The following is a 23,144-nucleotide window of genomic DNA, read 5'->3' as shown; positions in this document are numbered from 1 at the left end:
GGTGTGGCCGCACTTGGAGTATTGTGTACAGTTCTGGTCACTGCATTATAAGAAGGATGTGGAAGCTTTGGAAAGGGTGCAGAGGAGATTTACTAGGATGTTGCCTGGTATGGAAGGAATGTCTTACGAGGAAAGGCTGAGGGCCTTGAGGCTGTTCTCATTAGAGAGAAGAAGGTTGAGAGGTGACTTAATAGAGACATACAAGATAATCAGAGGGTTAGATAGGGTGGACAGGGAGAGCCTTTTTCCCTGTCCACCCTATCAATGGGAACGGCAAACACGAGGGGACACAACTTTAAAGTAAGGGGAGATAGGTATAAGACAGATGTCAGAGGTAGTTTCTTTACTCAGAGAGTAGTAGGGGTATAGACTGCTTTGCCTGCAACAGTAGTAGACTCACCAAGTTTAAGTGCATTTAAGTCGTCATTGGACAGGCATATGGACGTACATGGAATAGTGTAGGTGGGATGGGCTTCAGATTAGTACGAGGTAAAAACAATGACTGCAGATGCTGGAAACCAGATTCTGGATCAGTGGTGCTGGAAGAGCACAACAGTTCAGGCAGCATCCAACGAGCAGCGAAATCGACGTTTCGGGCAAAAGCCCTTCATTCAGATTAGTACGACAGGGCGGCGCAACATTGAGGGCCGAAGGGCCTGTACTGCGCTGTAATGTTCTATGTTCTATTTTCTCTGTAAAACAGGCAACTTGCAAAGCCTTCTGCTTAATTATTTAATTATTTAACTCCATCTAAACAAAAACACAACAAGGTGCAGTAGCCAGAAAACAAATTGCTGACAAGCCATGCAAGGCGATATTAAGACAAAAGCTTAGTGAGAGGTCGGGCTTAAGAAACATCAAAGGAAGAAAGCAAGAGAGGTCTACTGATCTATTTCCAACACTTAAGGATCAGGTACAGATACCAAACGCTGAGCAAATGGACTTAGGAATAAACCAGAGAACAGCTTTGGTGGAAAAAAATGTAGATGCCTCAGGAGTGGAGGTTTAGAGAAGCTTAGACATTTCAAAGATTTGTGGGTCTGGAGAAGTTTACAGTGATAGGAAGGAGTGAAGTCATGGAGATAATTGGAAACAAGGATGAGTATCTTAAAATGGACACTCTGCTTAATCAAGGGGCAGTACTGCTCAGTGGGGCAGAGGGGTGATGGGTAAATGAGATCTGGTTCCAATCATGATGCAGGCTGTATTAATGTCTGAATAAACATATTGCTAAGTTTATTATTGTCTTTAATCACAGTTAAGCAGGTGCAGGTCCTGGCTATTCTCTGAGCACATATATCAGCAGTGATAAGGAGGAAATGGCCTATTGGCATTTTCACTAGACGATTAACTTGAAGATCCAGGTGATGACCTGGGGGCCCAGGTTTGAGTCGCTTTGTGGGAAATCTGAATTCAATGAAAAATTATAGGAATTGGAATTCCGAGTCGAATGAGGACTATCAGCCATTGTTTCTTGTGAGGAAAAGCCCAGCTGATTCACACATTTCCTTCAGGAAAGAAAATTCTGTCCTTTGCTGCTCTGGCCTGCATGTGACTCCAGACCCACAGCAATGTGGTTGACTCTTAACTGCTCTCTGGGCAATTTGGGATGGGCAATAAATGCCCAGCTAGTGATGTCCGCATCCCATGAATGAATTTTAAAAAGGCATATTCCAAGAGCACTGGGGCCTGTTGTGTACAATAGAACTGTCACTAGCTCTGAACTTGGATTCATGTCCCATCTGTATAATTGAGTTGTCAATAAACTCAATTCACATGACAAAATATGTATATTCAAATTGACCGGTTTACAGATTTACAATACCCTCAAGCAGGGTCAGGTGGGTAATGGGTAACCAGCCACAAGTCATTTGGAATGGTCATATCGCAAAGAACAATGCCTTAGGTGAGAGTTTCAGGGGTAGAGTGACGTGACGTCACTGAGCTGGAAAGAAGGGATTTTAGGAACAGGATGTATATATGGCCACACGCCGAAATGTCTTCACCCAGAGAGTGGTGAGCCTGTGGAATTCACTACCACAGAAAGCCAAAACATTAAATGATTAGAGCTTTTGAAAAGATTTGTAGCTTGGGTTGTGGGTAAGGTCGTAGATTTGTTTGCTGAGCTAATGTGTTTTTCTGCAGACATTTCGTCATCTCGCTAGGTGACATCATTATACGATATGATTTTATAAGACAACTTATTCCTTTACTCAAACTTCTTACAATAAGGGCTAACATATCCTTCACCATCCTAACTGCTTCCTGCATCAGCCTATTAGCTTTCAGTGACTTATGTACATGACACCAATATTTCCCAATCTCTCATCATTTAAGAGATTGTGTGCAGCTCCATTCCTCCAACCTAAATGGATAACCTCACACTAATCTACATAGTATTCCCTCCGCCATGGTCTTGCCCACTCGCTATGCCTGTCTAAATCCCCTGAAGCCTCTGCAGATCACCACAACACATTCTCCCATCTCGTTTTGTCCATCTGCAATCTTGGAAATACCACACTTGGTCCCCATATCCAAACCATTGATGTGGATAGTGAACATCTGGGACCCAAGTACTGATCTTTGCGGAATACCCAATGGTCACAGCCTGCCAATGAGACAATGGTCCATGTATTCCTTGTTTTCTTCCCAATCCTCAATCTGTGCCAATATATTACCCCCATCCCGTGTGCTCTCAGTTTGTTCCTTCTGTGCAAGACTTTAGCAAAAGGCTTCTACAATTGCAAATATACCACAGCTACTGGTTGCCTTCTATCTACTCCTCAGAGAAATTGATCTTATTCAAGAACATTGATGAAGAGAGGAAGGAAAAGAAAGGATGGAAAATGGGCAATAGTTTATAAGAACGGTGGGGTGAAGGATTGGTATTTTTGAGGAAAGAGGTGACAACAGCACATTTGAAGAAAAGGGACTAAAAAAGAACCATTAACAATGTTGATTGACAGTGTCCGGGAAAGGAAGTTGGTTATCCAGCAGTTTGGTAGAAGTAAGGTTGAGGATGGTAGAGGTTAAAGTCATGGACTAGATGAGCTCAGACAGGACATTAGAGGAGACAGAAGGAATCTAGAAAAAGGTGTATGTTTAGGGTTGGGAAGGTGTTAACCAAGGTGCAGCACAGTGAGCTAGGGGAGGTATGGAAGGGATGCAACTGAGGCAACTGGATGGAATGTCTCAGTCTTAGCAAAATAGATGCCCCTGAGTCATTACATTTGGTCTTGGGGTTGAGAGTGGAAAGCATGGGGAATAGGAGTTTAAGAAAGTGAACTGCAGCACAGAAAAGAAACCTTTGGTTGTTTTTTACATTCTAAATGATGATTCTGAGATCGTAAGCAGTTTTAGACAACAGGCCTGATTGTGACTGCTGTGGTCTTGTTAGATTTAGTGATGGATGGCTATATATCCTTTCAAATTTATGTCCTAACAATTTGATATGTCTGCATGACTTTCCTCCATTGACTATTTCAATATGGACATTAGTCCTTTGATGTTAAGGCTATCCTAGAAGGAAGTGGATGAAAGAAAGCTAGACATGCTGGAGATGAGGATTTTGAGGTAGATCTCCCATGCCTTGAGAAGAGACCAAAAATACAGCATCTGAGAGAAAATCAGAGCAATTGAAGTGGCTAAGGAGAGGACACTGGGAGTGGTCATCTGTTAGATGCTGAAAGATCGTGTTATGAGGAGGACATTGATTTGCCTAACAATTTGATATGTCTGCATGACTTTCCTCCATTGACTATTTCAATATGGACATTAGTCCTTTGATGTTAAGGCTGTCTTTGAAGGAAATGGATGAAGGAAAGTTAGACATGCTGGAGATGAGGATATTGAGGTAGATCTCCCATGCCTTGAGAAGAGACCAAAAAGACAGCATCTGAGAGAAAATCAGAGCAATTGAAGTGGCTAAGGAGAGGACACTAGGATTGGTCATCTGTTAGATGCTGAAAGATCGTGTTATGAGGAGGACATTGATTTGGCTAGCACCAGGGATGAGGAAAAGGAGGACATCGAGAGGGAGATGGATGGACATGAGCTGAGAAAATCTTGAGGAAAGGAGCCTCCAGAATGAGAAACACCTAAGACTGGGGGAAGCAGAAAACAGACATCATGACCGGATATAGTGAGAAAACTGAGACAGAAGGATAAAGGAGAAGATTACTGCCTCCGCTGAACTAACTGGTATAGAGAATTGATAGAAATCTCATTTTAGCAAATGGTTAGTGCATGGTGTGCTGTGGAGTCATGTAGAGTACTAACATGTAGCTTCAGTACATCACTTTAATATCATCACTAAGTTAGTTACTAGTTCTGGACAGAACATATTCACTAACCATTTGTATATAATTGTTTCTTAACTTGAAGAATAACTTCTGGCTTTGGGCTCCAATTCTGAGTCAGTAAGGGTTCATTCCAAATGGCACAAAAAATGTGTGCCATTATTTATTATTATTCTTTACATGAATTTGACACGATCTCAGGCTGTTTTCATTCAAAATGCTGAAAGAATGAATTTTCCAATTTAGTCCAACCACATTTGAAGTATCATTTCAATTCTTCCTTTCCCCTGTCCGTCAAGTCTTTGTAGTTTGGTCTTGTCTGCTGATTATGAATTCAGAGCACAGTGTGGCTGAATACATCAGTTGGTGTGGCCCTAAAGTCTGCAGTCCAAGGTGTTCTACACTTTGAACTTTGCTATGTTGTCTATTCTCAATCAAGGCAACTTGATCATTCATTCAGACAAATGCACGGCAGATGCCACATAATATGGACAAATGTGAGGTTATTCGCTTTGGTAGCAAAAACAGGAAGGTAGATTGTTATCTACATGGCTATAAATTCTCAGGGGGGAATGTGCAAAGAGACCTCAATGTCCTCCATACACCATTTGCTGAAGGTAATCAGGTAGGTGTAGCAGGCAGTAAAGAAAACAAATGGTATGCTGACCTTCATAGTGATTCTTTGAGTTTTGTTGCAGTTGTACAGGGTCTTGGAGAGACCACACATGGAATATTGAGTGGAGGTTTGAGGAAGGACGATCTTGCTATTGAGGGGCACAGCAAAGGTTTACCAGACTGAATCCTGGGCTGGCGGGACTGATGTATAAGGAGAGGTTGAATCAGTTGGAGTTGTATTCACTGGAGTTCAGAAGGGGAATATCTCATAGAAACCTGCAAAATTCTAACAGGACTGGACAGGGCAAGTACAAAAAGGATGTTCTCACTGGTGAGGGAATTCAGAACCAGGTGTCGCAGTCTAAGGATACAGGGTAAGCCATTTAAGATTGAAAATGAGGAGAAATTTCTTCACCCAGAGAGTGGTGAGCCTGTGGAAATTCTCTACCACAAAAAGCAGTCAAAGCCAAATCATTGTATGATGAGAGTTTTTGAAAAGATTTGGAGCTCGGATTGTGGGTGAGGTCATAGATTTGTTTGCTGAACTGATGTGTTTTTCTGCAGACGTTTCATCATCTCGCTAGGTGATATCGTCAGATTTCGATAAACACTTGGGGTGAAAGGGAACATAGGATATGGGGCAAAAGCAGGAATAGGCTTTTGAGTTGGAAGATCGGCCATGATTATAATGAATGGCGAAGCAAGTTTGAAAGGTAATGAAGGAGAACAATTACTCACTGAAGGTTTCTTTGCTTCATCAATTAGATTAGATTACTTACAGTGTGGAAACAGGCCCTTTGGCCCAACAAGTCCACACCGACCCACCCCCTTACATTTACCCCTGCACCTAACACTATGGGCAATTTAGCATGGCCAATTCACCTAACCCGCACATTTTTGGACTGTGGGAGGAAACCGGAGCACCCAGAGGAAATCCACGCAGACGTAGGGAGTAGGTGCAAACTCCACACAGACAGTTGCCTGAGGCGGGAATTGAACCCAGGTCTCTGGCACTGTGAGGCAGCAGTGTTAACCACTGTGCCACCATGCCACCCATAATGTAATGTCTGGGAATTGAACCCTTGTCAACTGCTTGGAAGGCAGCTATGCCCACACTATACCACCACCACCTTGCTAGCAGCTCCCTTTCCATTCCCAAACAAAAGACTCACTCCCGCTACCAAACATTAGTTTTTCTGAAAATCAACAATGGGTTTCTGGTCAGCCTCTTAATTCCAAATATTTATTGAATTCTAATTCCACCATCTCCCATGGTGGGATTTGAGCACAGGTCCCCAGACTATTGTATGGGTCTCTGGATTAATAGTGCAGTGATAAGACCACTAGGCCATCGTCTCTCTCAAAGAGCAGTTAGCTGCACTTCCTGAAGGATTCATCTGAAAAGGACAAGGCAACAGGTGCTCAGAAACACCAGCCCCTCCAAAGTTAGCTCCAGGTCACACTCCATTCCAATTTAGATATATCAGCCACCCCTTCATCATCGCTGGGTCAATATCTGTGAATGCCCTCCATAACAGCATTACAGGGGCACGTTCGACACACAACCTGTCATGGTTAAAGAAAGTCCAATATCATCTCTCAAGGGCGACCTGGGATGAATGCTAAGTATACACCTTGCTAGTAATGCTGAATAAATGTTTAGATAAATCCTTATTTATCCAGAGCCTTATTTTACTGTCGTTGATAGAATGTTCAGCTGAAATTTCAATTTCTCTACTTTGAGAGATTACAGAAATGCTGCCAGTCAGCTCAAAAAGTCTCTTGTCAATTACTAAAAAGGAGATATACTGTCAAAGGTACCATCAAGAATGCCAAATTTCAAAGGAAGCAACAATTTATAAAGGCAGACCATATCAGACTGTGCACACATTTAGCTGTTCACAATAGACAGACTATCAAATGGTTCAACCAATTTACGCTTGCAAAACTTTGAACACGGTGTCTAATATGAAATATAATTCTGTGACAGGACAGCATTTGCTGAATAATCTCAAGTATGCAGAGAATTATGCTAACCATCGATTTATGATTATCTTCTGGGCTTGCAATGTGGCTCATGCACACTTGGTAGAACTTACATGTGTTTGTATGTGGGAACTCAGCTTCTGTATGGGAAAGGAACATTGCCAGGCATTGCAAGTTTGTTGAAATAAATAAAAACATGAGAGATTATGGTACATTCTGAATGGCAAGAATTTCACTGATCCTATTCAGCTTGCCAACTAATCCATACACTTTTCTCACACAGCGTAAATTGTCGCTCCCTTTGAAATGTGTTTTTCTTCCATTTGTCCTGAGGACTGCATGAGGAAAGGGTTATGTCTTTTCTCAGCAGCACTCAAGTTTTGGACAGACATGTTAATATTGGCTACTGGGTTCAGCTCTGACTGTCACAACAGCAGCACCATTTTTTCCTTTTTTGTGTTTTAATTAGGTTTCGATTTAAAAGGGCAAGATTTTGTTTTATTCATTCATGGGTTATGGATGTAGCTGGCTGGGCTTAATATTCTAACCTTCTCATGTCCTCTTGCTTCAAGGCCAGAAAGCATCTGAGCATATGAGAAATTACACTGGAAATTACATTGGAAATTGCAGCAACATTGCCAGAACACAACTTGGGGAGGGGGTGGGGGTGGGGTGGGGCGGGGGGTGCATGCACCCCCCCACCTCAGTCACTGACTGAGCACATCATCTTGTCACACAACACTGCTGCATTCACCTCCTCTATCCCAACACCCCGTTGTCCATGTTCCATTCTCCACAACAATCTCTAAATCAGCCTTTTTCTTGCAGTTACCATTTTTGTACAAAAGAGAAATATCTAAAGCTTTTCATTTTAGGGAGGTTAATCCTTTCAGTCAAGGCACATTCAGAAGTTTTGCATGAAGAGTATACAAACGACATTTTTTTACATCATTAGGATGCTTAGCTGAGGCAGTCCCTTTTCTAAAGACACTGATTTCTTTCATATCCTAGTTCCAAGCCTCCAACTTGGCACTGCCCTCTTGACCTGTCCGTTGTCCTCCACATCTATCTGCTCCACCCACCCTTCTGACCCACCACCTTCTCACCCACTTCCATCTTCTGTCCCATTTATCTCTCAGTCCCCGGCCCACAAGCCTATTCCTGTGGAAGGGCTTATGCCTGAGATGTTGGTTCTCCTGGTCCTCTGAAGCTGCCTGACCTGCTGTGCTTTTCCAGCACCACACTCTAGACTCTGCAAACAGCAAAATGCATAAATCTATGTTTGTCCTGGTTTTGTATCACCTTTTTCTTCAGTTGGCATGTATCAGGCTTCTGAATAAATCTCATTGCAATTTAAGGCACACATTGAATTCTTTCAATCTAAGAGAGTGCTGGAGGTTATAACAACCTTGCATCTGGATTTGCAAATTAAATATATTCTGATCACCAGCTTTTGGATCCTATGTTGAACAGGACGACATCCTGTCTGAAAACACCTTGAGCTGGTACTTTTTTACAAACCCACAAGATATTAGAATCTAATTGGACCTGAGTTGTTAGCTGTATATCCAAATTCTATCTTAAATGTCACCGATCTCCTTGATAGGAGCATCCAGACTGATTCTGTTAGATTCAGCCTTGCCCTAAAACTCAACTTAAACTCTTGATATCTCTATGGTCTGTTTTAATATCACCCAAAAAGGTTGTCCTGTCTTCAGTCCTGCCTCAACGCTCAATGCTTCCTCTTCTAGTATCATCTAACAATTTCCTCGTCCTACCACAATTTAGTCGGATCCCCTCTATGACTGCTACTATACCATGCAACTATACCTGTTTGGGACTTTCCCCTTATCCATCCTTAACTCAGTACTCCTTTTATCTGAGACTACAGGATCTTCCCTATAACCGGGCGAAAGCGAGGATTGCTGATGCTGGAGATTAGAGTCTAGATTAGAGTGGTGCTGGAAAAGCACAGCAGGTCAGGCAGCATCCAAGGACCAGGAGAATCGGCATTTCGGGTAGGAGCCCTTCATCAGGAAATGTCGAATCTCCTGCTCTTCAGATGCTGCCTGACCTGATGTGCTTTTCCAGCACCAGTCTAATCTGGACTCTTCCCTACAACAGTTCTTCACTCCAACAGATCTTACTGTATTATCTTCAACGCTCTGAGAACGCTTCTACTAACATTCACATTGGCCCAGATATCCTTTTTTTTTTAACAGTTAGATCTTAAAATCCTCATTTTGAAAAAAAAACTTTTTCATTATACTGATCCTCCAATCACTGTTCCAGTCTCACAACCATTCTGAGATCTCTGCATTCCTCTGATTCTAGTTTCTTGGACATCCTCAGTTTTGATTACTGCTCTATCAATGTCTGTGTTTTCAGCTGCCAAGGGCCTTGTCTCTGACATTTCCTGTCTGCTTTCTTGCCTCATCCCCTTTAAGATGATAATGAAATCCAATCTCTTTGATTAAGCTTTTAGTCACCGGTTCTAAAGTCTCCATTTATGATTTAGTGTCAAAATTTGTTTGATATCATTCCTGTGAAATGCCTTGAGAGGCTTTATTTTACTAAAGATGTGATATAAATGTAAGTTGTGTTTCTGTAGATGTCCAAAAACATCTATGCCCGTCTCCTACTCGCTAAATGTTGATATGCAGATTTTTTTTTCACGATTCATAATTCACAGCATCAGGGATCGAGATTCGATTCCACCATTGGGTGACCGTCTGTGTGGAGTTTGCACATTCTCCCCGCGTCTGCATGGGTTCCCTCTGGTGCTCCGGTTTCCTCCCATAGTCCAAAGGTGTGCAGGTTGGATGGATTGGCCAGGCTGAATCGCACATAGCGTCCAGGGGTGTGCAGGCTAGGTGGATTAGCCATAGGAAATGTAGAGCTATAGCAATAGCGTAGGGAGGTGGGTCTGGATGGGATGCTTTTTGGAGGATAGGTGTGGACTTGATGGAACAAATGGTCTGCTTCCACACTCTAGGGATTCTATGATTCTATGATGATTCCAATTGCATTGAGGTTTTGCCAGCATTCTCACCTCTCTGAGGAGCATGGAGGAGGTGAGGAATTTATATCATCCTCTACAGAGCATTACAGCCACATAAGGAAGGTTAGCTGGACAAGTGAATCTTCTTCTGCCTGAATTATTCCTATCATCCCCTTTCATCCTCCATTACTCCCTTCCTGTCCACACGCATTGCTTAAGACAACACATTCACATTTTCCCACAGCAATACTGCCTCCTTCAGGATGTCTTTTTGCCTTATGATATATTTCTCATTTACTTAGTATATTACTATATTGAGCACAGCTAACCTTCATAACAATAGTTATTTCAATACTACTGGACAATGCCATCCTTAAACCAGATACATTCATTCTCATATGCCTCTTTGCTTGCTCCCTGCATGCTATTGCCTTGTGTATTCTCTGTAAGATTTGTGACCTCTTCCCCAGATCCAAATGTTCATTGTTCCCCACGAACACTACCCATTGATCAATACAACTATTCGATGTGTTCTGTTACATATCCATTTGTTCTTGTTTCCTCTGTCCTGTTACAACATGTGGTCCCTCTCTATTTTCTATTATACGCCATACAGATCTTCCTTAACCTGAGCGCGTTGAGCAAGACAACGCAATCACATTTTTCCACAGCACTTCCACCTGTGCATGCCTTGATATTAGAGATTTTCTCCAGCCATCATTTTGGCAGAAGTCATCAGTGAGTTTAATCTCATCTTAGAGTCATAGAATCATGGAGATGTACAGTATGGAAATAGACCTTTTCGTCCAACTCGTCCATGTCGACCAGATTTCGCAAATTAATCTAGTCTCATTTGCCAGCATTTCACCCATATCCCTCTAAATGACCACTGTTGGAATATTGCATGCAATTCTGGTCTCCTTCCTATCAGAAAGATGTTGAGAAACTTGAAAGGGTTCAGAAAAGATTTACAAGGATGTTGCCAGGGTTGGAAGATTTGAGCTACAGGGACAGGCTGAACAGTGTGGGGCTGTTTTCCCTGGAGTGTCGGAGGCTGAGGAGTGATCTTATAGAAGTTTACAAAATTATGAGGGGCATGGATAGGGTCAATAGACAAAGTCTTTTCCCTGGAGTGGGGGAGTCCAGAATTAGAGGGAATAGGTTTTGGGTGAAAGGGAAAGATATAAAAGAGACATAAGGGGCAACATTTTCACGCAGAGGGTTGTATGGGTACGGAATGAGCTGCAAGAAGAAGTGGTGGAGGCTGGTACAATTGCAACATTTAAAAGGCATTTGGATGGGTATATGAATAGGAAGGGTTTGGAAGGATATGGGCTGGGTGCTGGCAGGTGGGACTAAATTGGGTTGGGATATCTGGTCAGCATGGACGGGTTGGACCGAAAGGTCTGTTTCCACGCTGTACATCTCTATGACTCAATGATTCTAAACCCTTCCTATTCATATACCCATCCAGATGCCTTTTAAATGCTGTAATTGTACCAGCCTCCACCACTTCTTCTGGCAGCTCATTCCACACACGCACCACCCTCTTTGGAAAAAGTCTTGGTCTCAGCTCATTGGGAACGTATGGTATCAATGATTCCGGTGGATATGAGCTGGCAACTTAACGCGGCTCGATACAGTTCCGTGTATTTGTCACGTGGAAATGTTGGCAATCTTTCATAAAAATGGCCAGAGGCAGTGAATGTACCAGTCTCTGAGCATTTTTGAATCAGTTACTGTGACAGTGCTAGATGGACGGGAATGAATTAGATTGAGAGAATAAAGGAAAAGAGAGATTCTAGATAAAAGATTGATACTGTTCATTTAATGTTACTCTTGCCCATTATTATTTTGCTGCTTAAAAATTAAAAAAGGTAAAGAACTTTCTTGATGTCCCAAAATATTTTACTGTCCATTAAATATTTTTGCACTATTGTAAAGTAGTAGCCAATTTGACCATTGCAGAATCCCAAAAACCATAACGAGGTAATGGTCAGATAAGATGTTTTTGTTCTGATGTTGATTGAGGGACAAATATTGACCAGGACTACAGAGCGAACTCCCCTCCGTTTAACATTGGATCACAGGACATTTTACATGTAACTGAGAGGTCTGACAACTTAACATTTCAGCTGAAAGATGACACGTGACAGTGTAGCACTTCCTCAGAGATGCACAGCAGTGTTTGTGCTCAGGTGTCTTAAGGAGAACATGACCCTGTAATAACTCAGAGCCGATGGTGTTATCCACCATGTGTGTCTCACTTAAGCTCTCTCATAATTCATGTGTCTGCTTTGGACCTATAGGACATTGAAGATTTACCTCTGAGCTTCTCCACTCGCTGGTCGGTCTGAGTTTACTGTTTGTGTTCCTTAATAATAAAAGCAAAATATTGCAGATGCTTGAATTCTGAAATAAAAATGGAAGTGCAGGAGAAATCCAACATCAGTGGAGAGTAAAACAGTTAACATTTTGAGTCCAATAAGACTCTGCGGAACTGAAGAAGGAAAATCAAAACTGAGAGAACTGTGGAAGCTGTAAATCAGAAACAAAAACGGAACTCGGAATTGGTTCGAAAGAATGGTCACTGAACCTGTACTGTTAACTGTGACTTCTCTCCACAGATGTTGCCAGGCCTGCTGAGTTTTTTCCAGCAATTTCTGTTTTTGTTTCTGATTTACGACTTCCACAAGTCATTTGGTTTTTCGTTAAATATTTATCACTCTTAGAGTCACCGAGCCATAGAGCTGTACAGCATAGAAACAGACCCTTCAGTCCAACTCATCAAGATATCCTAAATTAATCAAGTCCCATTTGTCAGCACTTGGCTCATATCCCTCCAAACCCTTCCTATTTGTATACCCATCCTTTTAAATGTTGTGATTGTACCAGCCTCCACCGCTTCCTCTGGCAGCTCATTCCATACATGCATTCCATACATACATACATACATACTCTGCATGAAAAAGTTGCCCCTTAGGTTCTGTTTAAATCTTTCCCCTCTCACCTTCAACCTATGCCCTCTAGTTTTGGACTTTAATATCCTGGGGAAAGGACCTTGGCAATTCACCCCATCCACATCCCTCCTGATTTTATAAACCTCTATAAGGTCATTCGTCAGCCTCTGATGCTTCAGGGAAAACAGCCCCAGCCTATTCTGCCTCTCTCTATAGCATTGGATCACTGGACCCAAAACGCTAACTCTGATTTCTCACCACAGATGCTGCCAGATCTGGTGAGCTTTTCCAGTAATTTCTGTTTTTATTGTTGAAGAATTAAAGTCTGATTGGACTTAAAGCATTAACTCTGTTTCTTTCTTCACAGATGAAGCTAGACTGCTGTGTTTCTGCCGCAGTTTCTGTTTTTATTTGCATTCTTCAGTTGTCTATTTCTGTGTCAGATTTCTCTGCCAATGTGCTTATATCATGTGTCTTTATAAGTGTCAACATCAGAGTATTTTCCCTGTGCAGCTATTGCTGGGGAGGATTTTACAAACATTAGTTCATTATAATCCTCTGCTTGCTTTGGGAAATACCCGACATGAACGTCCAAGAGAAATCCTCTTACAGCTAAAGGTTGTGTCCCATAGAAACCTCCATCTCGGGGAATGTTCCACATCAGCAACTTATATATTATCTGTGCAAAATAAAACTGGGTCATCCAAACATGTGGAACTGGAAACCTCAGACATCTTTTAAGCTTTGTCATTTTACATATCATGAGCTGGGTTTGATGTGGTTCTATCTCAGGGCTGCATACCTGAGCAATACAGGTCAGCTGGAGAGGTGGAATACAATGGAAGTGTAAGCAGGGTCTAGGTGGAGTTAGACTCCCAGACAGATAGATTGTTACGGAGAGTGAGGATACATGAGGAAAAGTTTGAAAGTCTGAAATAACATTGAACTTGGTATTGGACATTGACCCAGAAATGTATATAAGAGGAAGTAAGTATTTATCACAAACAGAAATTATTGGAGAAACTCAGAACTGTTTCTGAAGAATGGTCACTGGACCCGAAATGTTAACTCTGATTTCTCTCCACGGATGCTGTCAGGCCTGCTGAGTTTTTCTAGAAATTTCTGTTTTTGTTTCTGATTTCCAGCATCTGCAGGTCTTTTTTTTGTTAAATATCTATCACTCTTAGAGTCATAGTCATAGAGCTGTACAGTGCAGAAACAGACCCCTTGGTCCAATTTGTTCACATATCCTAAATTAACCTAGCCCCATTTGCCAGCCCATATCCCTATAACCGCTTCCTATTGATATACCCATCCAGATGCCTTTTAAATGATGTAATTGTACCAGCCGCCATCACTTCCTCTGGCAGCTCATTCCATACACACACCACCCTCTGTGTGAAAAGGTTGCCCCTCTCACCCTAAACGTAAGCTTTCTAATTTTGGACTCTCATGCCCTGGGGAAAAGACCTTGACCATTCACCCTATCCATGCCCCTCATAATTTTGTAAACCTCTATAAGGTCACTTCTCAGCCCCTGACGCTGCAGGGAAAATAGCCCCAACCTATTCAGTCTCTCCCGAAAGCTCAAACCCTCCAGCCCTGGCAACATCATTGTGAATCTTTTCTGAACCCATCCAAGTTTCACAACATCCTTCTTATAACAGAGAGGCCAGAAGTGGGTGCAGTATTCCAAAAATGGCCTAACTAATGTCCCATAGAGCTGCAACATGACGAGCCAACTGTTGTATTCAATGCTCTGACCATTAAAGGCACATTGTGAAAGGGACTGCATCCAGTAAAGGTACGGAGAGTGAACCAAGATAATCTTCTCCCATTAAGTATCAGATTCAGCCTCTGAACCTATCAGCTCTTGGTTCTAATATTGGGAGAGGCTAAAATTGATTTAAAATAATACTGTATCTCTACACTTCTTAAACTGTCTAACCTGATGTTATCTTTCAGAAAGGCTAAAACAGAGAACATTACCTTCATCCTCACAGTCAGCATTATCTGGCGTTTGAACTAAAACTAACAGCTTCATCAACCCATTCCACTTTTCCTTCCCCCTAACTATTCAGTCTGAATTGACCCTTCAAGGATCTTCAAACTGACAGTTGTTGTAACCCTCCAGAGCTGCATCAATCTTTCAATACTAAGAGTGTTTCTTTTAACATTCACCCTTGGAGTAAATACACATCCCTTCATGTAGCAGTTTCCACATTTTATGCAACAATTCCTGACCTACTAGAAGGATATTCATTGGTCAACCAACTCAGTCAGTGCAGGCACGGTGGCACGTCTTCTCTGACCCTGTCAATTCCATGTTTTGTGTTCTCAATCTTTGTCAACCAAAGGAAAAGTCATGCCCATAGAGAGACAGAACTTGCATTTCTAATGTGCCTTTCATCACCTCAAGACATCTTAAAACACTGACAGGAATAATGGTGACCAATTTATACACAGTGAAGTCATGCAAACAGCGACATAATAATGAGCACATAATCTACTCTAGTGACGTTTCAGCTAAACATTAGCCACAAAACTGGGGATAACTCTCTAGACGGTCTTTGAGCCTTGTCCAATTCTTGGAGCACACAAATCAGTGACCTCTATCACTCAAAGGTCAAGGATGACAGAGAGATGGGATCACCACCAACTGCTCATTCCCCTCCAGGTCACATTTCATGCTGAATTGGAAATATATTACCCTTTCTTTATTGTTGTTGGTCAAAAACCTGGAACTCTCTTCCTAAGAGCACTGTAATGGAAGATGAACTGCAAACGGTTCAAAAAGGCAGCTCACCACCACCTTCTGAAGGTCAACTAAGCACAGACAGTATATGCTGGCCCAGCCAGCAACGCACACATCTGCTGTGTGAATGAGAAAAGCCAGTGACTCCTTTGAAAATACAGCACTTGAAGCCTCAGCCTTGCTTTAGTGTTCAAATATCTGAAGTGAACCCACACCTTTCAGACGCAGAGGTAAGAGCATCATATCTGCAGCATCCTTCAGGCATGTTTTGGTTACTGCTTCAGAACAGCAACTTCATAATAATGCCCACTGTGTAATATAGTTTGTGAGTATGCTCACTCACAAATAATCTCATCAAGGAAGTAGCTTTGACTTTGTTCTGGATTGTAACGCTTTATGTATGGAGCTCCCTGGCCATTGGGTAATGAGAAGCTGGTAGTATAACTGGTACAAAAAAGGAATTGCTGGAAAAGTTCAGCGGTTCTGGCAACAGAGAAGGCAGAATTAACATTTTGGGTCCAGTGACTCTCCCTCAGAACTGATGTGGCCAGGAAAAAGTTAATTTTTGCACCTGGTATAACTGGCCATTGTTCCGTGTGTTGTCAATGTTGTAATGATATAGTCAGTTTGCACACAAATACACTGCCACATTAGGGGTGGCATGATGTCTCAGTGGTTAGTACTGCTGCCTCACAGCACCAGGGTCCCAGGTTTGATCCCTGCCTCAGGTCACTGTCTGCTTGGAGTTTGTACATTCTCCCCGTGTCTGTGTGGGTTTCTTTCGGGTGCTCCAATTTCCTTCCACGATCGAAAGATGTGCAGGTTAGGTGAATTTACCATACCAAGTTGCCCATAGTGTTCAGGGATGTGTAGGTTAGGTGCATTAGTCAGGGGAAAGGATCTGAATGGGTTACTGTTTGGTGTGGGCTTGTTGGGTCAAAGGGCCGGTTCCCACACTGCAGAAATTCTAATTCTACACATCTACCACTCTCAGTCAGGTATGGTTATTTTATTCATTCACAGATATGAGTCACTGATGGGTCAGCATTTACTGCCCATCCCAATTATCCTGGAGAAGTTGATACTGAGTTGAGTTTTTCAAGTCGCTACAAATTTGGACGTAGAGACACTCACAGCGCTGTTATGAAAGAAGCTCCAGGGATTTTGACTCAGTGACAGCGAAGGAACGGTAATATATTTTCACATTGAAGTGGTGTGGGTTTGTTGTTGAAAGAGGGTTGGTGAATTTCTGCAGTGAATCTGGTAGATGGCACACACTGCAGCTACTGAGGATCGGTAGTGAAGGGAGTGAATTTTGTACCCGATGGATGAAGTGTCAATCAAGCGGATTGATTTATCCTGGAGAATGACTAGCTCATACAGTTAGCACCATTACTGGTTCTTCTCTTTATTGTTGTGAATGGAAACTCACACTTTGTATTCCCTCACACTCTTCTTCCATGCCATCACAATTCTGCATTTTGTTCACTGCAGAATTGAAAATAAGCTTGTGATGTGTGTGTTTACCTTTCGGGCTTTTTCAATCTGATTTTAACATAGAAATCATTTTATTGTTACCTGGGCTGCGTTAAGGTTCAGGTTAGCAATTTGTAATGTACAATGGCAGCAGTACTTGAACCTACTCAATAGAAAAGGTTGAAACAGGAGTAAGTTAATGGAATCTGTCAGGCCAAGTTCACAACAGACGTCTGAGCATCTAGTCCATTGTTTGGTCAGTTGCTTGTTGTGGGGGCTGGTTAGCTCAGTTGGCTGGAAGGCTGATCTGCACTGTGGAGTGAAACCCACAGTACAGGTTCAATTCTCACACCAGCTGAGATGTAGTGACCCTTGGTTAAACCTGCTGCCAGTTATCACTCTGTAATGAGAGAACAAAGCTATAGTGACTTTTCTTTCTTTTTTTTTACAAATTCAATGCTATCCAATACCATCACAACTTCTTCTATTTGGCTAGAGAAAGGAAATAAAAGGCTGGCATTTACCTAGCCACCTTGTACATCCCCAGGACTTCTCAAAGTGATTTGCAGCCAATGAGGCATAGCAAAGTCTCATACACGAGTCTTCGCTACGTGCAGATTTGCTTACCGTCTATAACATCCTATATACCATTTCACCCATGGGACATCTGACGTTTGTTTATCAGAACAAAAGGCAAAATGTGGAGAAAAAGCCGAGAAACAAAGAAAAATCCTCAATTAATGTAAAATAAGGCTCTGTGGTAGAGTGTGTGTGTGTGCGTGTGCAAGAGAGGCAGACAGTGAGAGTGTTTGTGTGTGTATGAGAGAAAGGGTGAGGGTGTGTGTGTGTATCAAAGAGAGGGTGTGTTTGTGTGTGTGTGTATCAGAGAGAAGGTGAGGATGTGAGTGTGAATGAGGTCAGTGTGATGGTGATTGTGAATGAGCTCATTGTGATGATGAGAGTGAATGAGCTCAATGATCTGAGAGAGGGTGTGTGTGTGTATGTATGTAAGTATCAGAGAGAGGGTGAGGGTGTGTAAGTATCAGAGAGAGGGTGAGGGGGTTTGTATGTATCAGAGAGAGGGTGAGGGGGTTTGTATGTATCAGAGAGAGGGTGAGGGGGTTTGTATGTATCAGAGAGAGGGTGAGGGTGTGTATGTATCAGAGAGAGGGTGAGGGTGTGCTTTGCATGATAGATTATTGCCTGGAGCATCTACACATGGGTGTTCATTGTGGTTATGACTATCGAATTCTACCAGAGAACCCCCATAATAAGAATAGATGGGGTAAACTGTGTGTAGTTTTTCCAGCTGGACATTATAGTAATAAAACATTAATTGCAGTTTTTTGTTTTTCTACTGTATACTGTACATATCCATTTCTGGAACTTATGCAATTGACTTCCGTTATAAGGTGTATTCACTGCTTAAATGTTTACCATTAAGGAAGATTTCCAAGAGCATAACCCTCATGGATGGTGAGATTTTAACTTTGTGGCTTTAAGTTTGTCATGTTTACGTATGGAACTTGCTAACCAGTGGGTGATGCAGACCTTGGAGTGGAACTCAGATATCCCTGCTCCTCACCATACTACCTACGCACCAGTCTCAATTGGGTGTGGTTTATTATCTGTTCATGGATGTGGGCATTGCTGGCTGAACAATAATGTTATAGTGAGGGAATCGTGCCTGGGTAAGGAACATCAGTGAGGAGAACATCCTCCCCTTGCAGCCCCCCCAACCTGAAAAATGAAAATACCTCAAACTGTCCCATGGTGTCCAGGGATGTGCAGGATAGGTGGATTAGCCATGGGATAATGCAGGGTTACTGGGATAGGGTAGGCAGGATGGTCCAAGTGGGATGCTCTTTGGAGAGTCGGTGTGGACTTGATGGGTCAAATGACCTGTTTCTGTGTGGGGATTCTACCTGAACCCTCTTTTGGAATTCTACTCGAATAAAGCATGCCAGGCTAGGGAGAATCCAACTGGACACATGACCGCTGCTTGTTGGATCTTTCATTGCTCAAGGTGGCAGCTCTACTTTCCAATATAACTGAAGTTTACATGGGAAAATTAATGTGAAAGCAGTGTCCATTTAAAATAGGGTGGGGGCTTGGCAACAGGTCACATGGTGGGAGCAGTGGAGGATCATGGGTAGGAAAGGAGGCAACAAACAACTCAGCCTCAGTTCCGATATTTAAAGTGTCACCATGGCAACTGGTGCCATTTAAATCCAAAATAAAGTCAGTTTCCGTGATGGTGACCATGGCCACTATAATCACTTGTTGTAAAAACTCAAATACTTCACTGTTGTCCTTTAGGGAAGGAAATCTGCTATCCTTACCTGGTCTGGCCTACATGTGACCCAATTCACTCTCAATTGCCCTCTGAAATAGCCCTCGCAAGCCACGCAATTCAAAAGGAGATGAGCAAGCAATGTTAGGTTTATCAGTGTAGCCATGAAAACACTTTTATAAGACATGCAGAAATTGAATGTTTAGTTGAGACTTAATCTGGCATTGATACACAGGGGGCACTTCAGAATATAACTCAAAAGTCATTTAAATCTTCGCTTTGTTGCGCAGATTATGATGATGTGAACTTTGTTAGTTAGAAGAGTTGCACCAAATGTACCACCAGAGTTTCAGCCTGGTGGAATCAACCTGTTCAGAGAATTACCTCCAGAACAGGTGAGATTTGAACCCAGGGGTCCATCATGACCACTGCATTACCAGAACCTCATGCAGGGTCTGCGTTAGGGTCATGTTAGATGACTTACTTGGTTTGGTGAAAAGGAAAGTGCAATGTAAGCTGTGTGGAACAGCACAGACCAGTTGGGCTGAATAGCCTGCCCCTCTGCTGTAAGGTCCAGGTTGGTATGTTCAATTCACACCCAATGGCACAGCATGAGTCCATTCTCCTCTTCCAGGGCGGATTGGTTTTCATACATACACCTTTGGAAAATCTCAGGGAAAGTGTGGAGTGGATGGCACGGATAACGGGGTACAGAATGGTTCCTGGGGACAGTCAGGAAATTCCCTCGATTTCTCTCATAGCCAGTCTGTCTCTGTTCTCTGTTTATCGATAATAATCACAGACTTCTAATGTATTATTGGGATTGCATTGTTTAATACATCGTGATACTTAAAGCTCTAAGCTATCAATTTGGTGCTAGCTGCCTATAGTCTTTGAATCAAATTTCTCTTGGCTGAGACTCAGGGTGTGATGATGTCATCACCATGCACTTCACGTCAATATTGGTGTCTTCAGCAAGGTGGACAAGCCATCCTGTTTGTTAGAGAATGAGTGAGAGGGAGAGAAAGAGAGAGGGGCTGGGAGAGAGTGGGCACAAGACACTGGTAGAGGGAAGGGAAGGAGAGAGAATGGGAGAGAGGGGAAGAGAGAGATTGCAAACCTCTGGCAGAGAGTTGGACCACAAGGGAAGGACAGCAAGAAGAAGGGAGAGTGTTAATGGGGGAAACATGAGAGAAAGGGTGAGGGGCTTTTGGGGAAATCAAGAGAGAACGGGGGAGAGCCACACAGAGAGAAAGTAGAATTGGGGTGAGAATGAGAGGGGCAGAAAGTAAGCAAGCGAGAATGAGACACGGAGGAGTGAGTGAAGGGTTGGGAAAATGAGTGGATAAAGATTGAGGAAGGCAGAGAGAGTAGGTGAGAGAATGTGAGTGAAAGAGAGAGTGAGAGAAGACTGGTTGCTCCATAGAACAGGACAGGTGCTGTAGTGGCTGCTGTACAAATGCTGACACGGTGGAAACTGGTCCTGGCTTTTCAACCTGCTGTTTATTGCAGGTAAAGGCAGATATGTACACTGGACAGAAACAGGGGCCTTTAAATATAAGCAACACTCCTGACAAACGCTTCACTTCTATACTTGCTGCCTTGATACTTCCCTGATACTGTACACTGCAGCTTATCCCAGCAGTAGATCAGTGACACTGATACAAGGCTTCTGCTTTCGATAAGCATTAACGGGAAAATCAGATCTGTTCATTAAGAGCACTGAAATGAAAAGATAATCCTACCTTTTTTTTTGCCAAGATCTTGAACATCAAAGAATCCAGCAGGTCTCACATCTCCTTGTAACAGGTGAACAGCCCCTTCTGGGTCTTTTTCCCCCTGAATTCTCCCTTTGCTGAAATGTTATTCAGAATCCTTTGCATGTGTTCCACCAGCACTGCAGCATTTGCACTAGACTGTGCTCCTCCTCTTCCAGTAAACGTAACAGCTCTTGGGAGATTTCCATTTGTTCAGCTCCAGGGCCACTAAGAGGAGCCCTTCGTACATGATTCATGTATTGACAGTTTCCTCAGCATTTTGCTTCTCTCTCGCCCTCTCTCTCTCTCTCACACACTCCTGCTCTCACTGACTCAAACCTCTACTTCGCATCTCTCTCTCTCACACTTGTCCCTCTGTCTGATACACTGTCTTTCTCTCACACACACTTTCTGTTCCTCTCTCACACTACTCTCTCACACTCCCTTTCTCGCACTCCCTCTCTCACACTACTCTCTCACACTCCCTTTCTCGCACTCCCTCTCTCACACTACTCTCTCACACTCCCTTTCTCGCACTCCCTCTCTCACACTACTCTCTCACACTCCCTTTCTCGCACTCCCTCTCTCACACTACTCTCTCACACTCCCTCTCTCGCACTATCTCTCTCACATTACTGTCTCACACTCCCTCTCTCACACTCCCTCTCTCGCACTCCCTCTCACACACACCTCCTCTTTCACACTCCTCTTCTCAAAATTAGAATGGACTTGGTGGGAAAATAGTTCACTCCAGTCCCCGCGGAGCTCACGTTTCTCTTTAAATGTTGGTGGACACCAAGTGCTCTCTCTCTAAGGACACAGCATTATACCACAAGATATAGGAGGAGAAGGAGGCTGTTTGCCCCATCGAGTCCGCTCTGCTAATCGATCAGGGCTGATATGTTTCTCAACCCCATTGTCCTGCCTTCTCCCTGTAACCCTTGATCTCTTTACCAGTCAAAGATCTATCTATCCCTGATGTAAATACATTCAATGACATGGCCTCCACAGTCTTCAGTGGCAGTGAGTTCCACAGAGTCACCACTTTCAGCTGAAGAAATTCCTCTTCTACTCCTTTCACTTTGAGTGTGCCGTCGGTTCCTCACCTCGCCCACGATCGTTTCCACAGCCAGTCTGTCCAGGCGCCTCAGTATTCTGTAAGTTTCGAACAGATTCCCCCTCATTTTCCTAAATTCCATCGAGCGCAGATGCACTCATATGACAAGCCCTTCATCCATGGGACAATTCTTGTAAACTTCTCTGGACCACCTCTAACACCAGCGGAAGTGGTGGATGCAGATACAGTTACAATGTTTAAAACACATTTAGTTAAGTACATGAAGAGGAAAGGTTTGGAGGGATATGGGCTAAACACAGGCAGGTGGGACTAGTTTAGGTGGGATTACAGTTGGCGTGGACTTTTTGGACTGAAGGGTCTGTTTCTGTGCTGTATGATTTTATGACTAGATAAGGTGAATAGCTAAGGTCTTTTCCCCAGAGTAGTGGAGTCCAAAACTAGACGGCATAGGTTTAAGGTGAGAGAGGAAAGATTTAAAAGAGACCTGAGAGACATATTTTTCTCACAGAGGATGGTGCATTTAAGGAGCAAGCTGCCTGAGGAAGTGGTGGAGGGGGGTACAATTACAACATTTAAAGGACATTTGGACATGTACATGCATAGGTAGGGTTTAAAGGGATAAAGGCCAAACACAGGCAAATGGGATTAGTTCACATTAGGAAACTTGGTCAGCACGGATGAGTTGGGCTGAAGGGCCTGCTTCCATGCTGTACATCTGTATAACTCTATGACTATATGACACTCACACTTACACTCACCTCCCCTCACACTACCTCTCTTTTGCACTCCTCTCTCTCACTCACTCCCTCCTTCCCACTCCCTTTCTCTCTCACATTCCTTTTCTCTCTCACAGCTACTCTTTCACACTCCCTCTCTTTCTCACACACTCCTGTCTCACACTCCCTCTCTCACACTCCTCTCTCTC

General features: G+C 43.0%; 1 protein-coding gene across 2 annotated transcripts in view; it reads right to left on the bottom strand.

Annotated features, from left to right (window-relative positions):
• The window catches only part of cntn2 (contactin 2), a 226,451-nt gene extending 205,130 nt beyond the window's left edge, over positions 1 to 21,321 (bottom strand). Inside the window, exons 1-2 of one of the 2 annotated variants that reach the window (XM_043716481.1) lie at positions 21,130 to 21,321; positions 12,226 to 12,312 (exon numbers count right to left, since the gene is read on the bottom strand). The gene's annotated coding sequence lies outside the window, so the exon portion shown is untranslated. The remainder of the gene's footprint in view (positions 1 to 12,225; positions 12,313 to 21,129) is intronic. The other variant, XM_043716479.1, reaches the window with a different exon arrangement.
• Positions 21,322 to 23,144: the final 1,823 nt, after the last annotated feature.

Source organism: Chiloscyllium plagiosum, chromosome 26 (genome assembly GCF_004010195.1).
Source record: "Chiloscyllium plagiosum isolate BGI_BamShark_2017 chromosome 26, ASM401019v2, whole genome shotgun sequence".
NCBI classification, from domain to species: domain Eukaryota; kingdom Metazoa; phylum Chordata; class Chondrichthyes; order Orectolobiformes; family Hemiscylliidae; genus Chiloscyllium; species Chiloscyllium plagiosum.
This window is presented reverse-complemented; position numbering and strand designations above follow the sequence as displayed.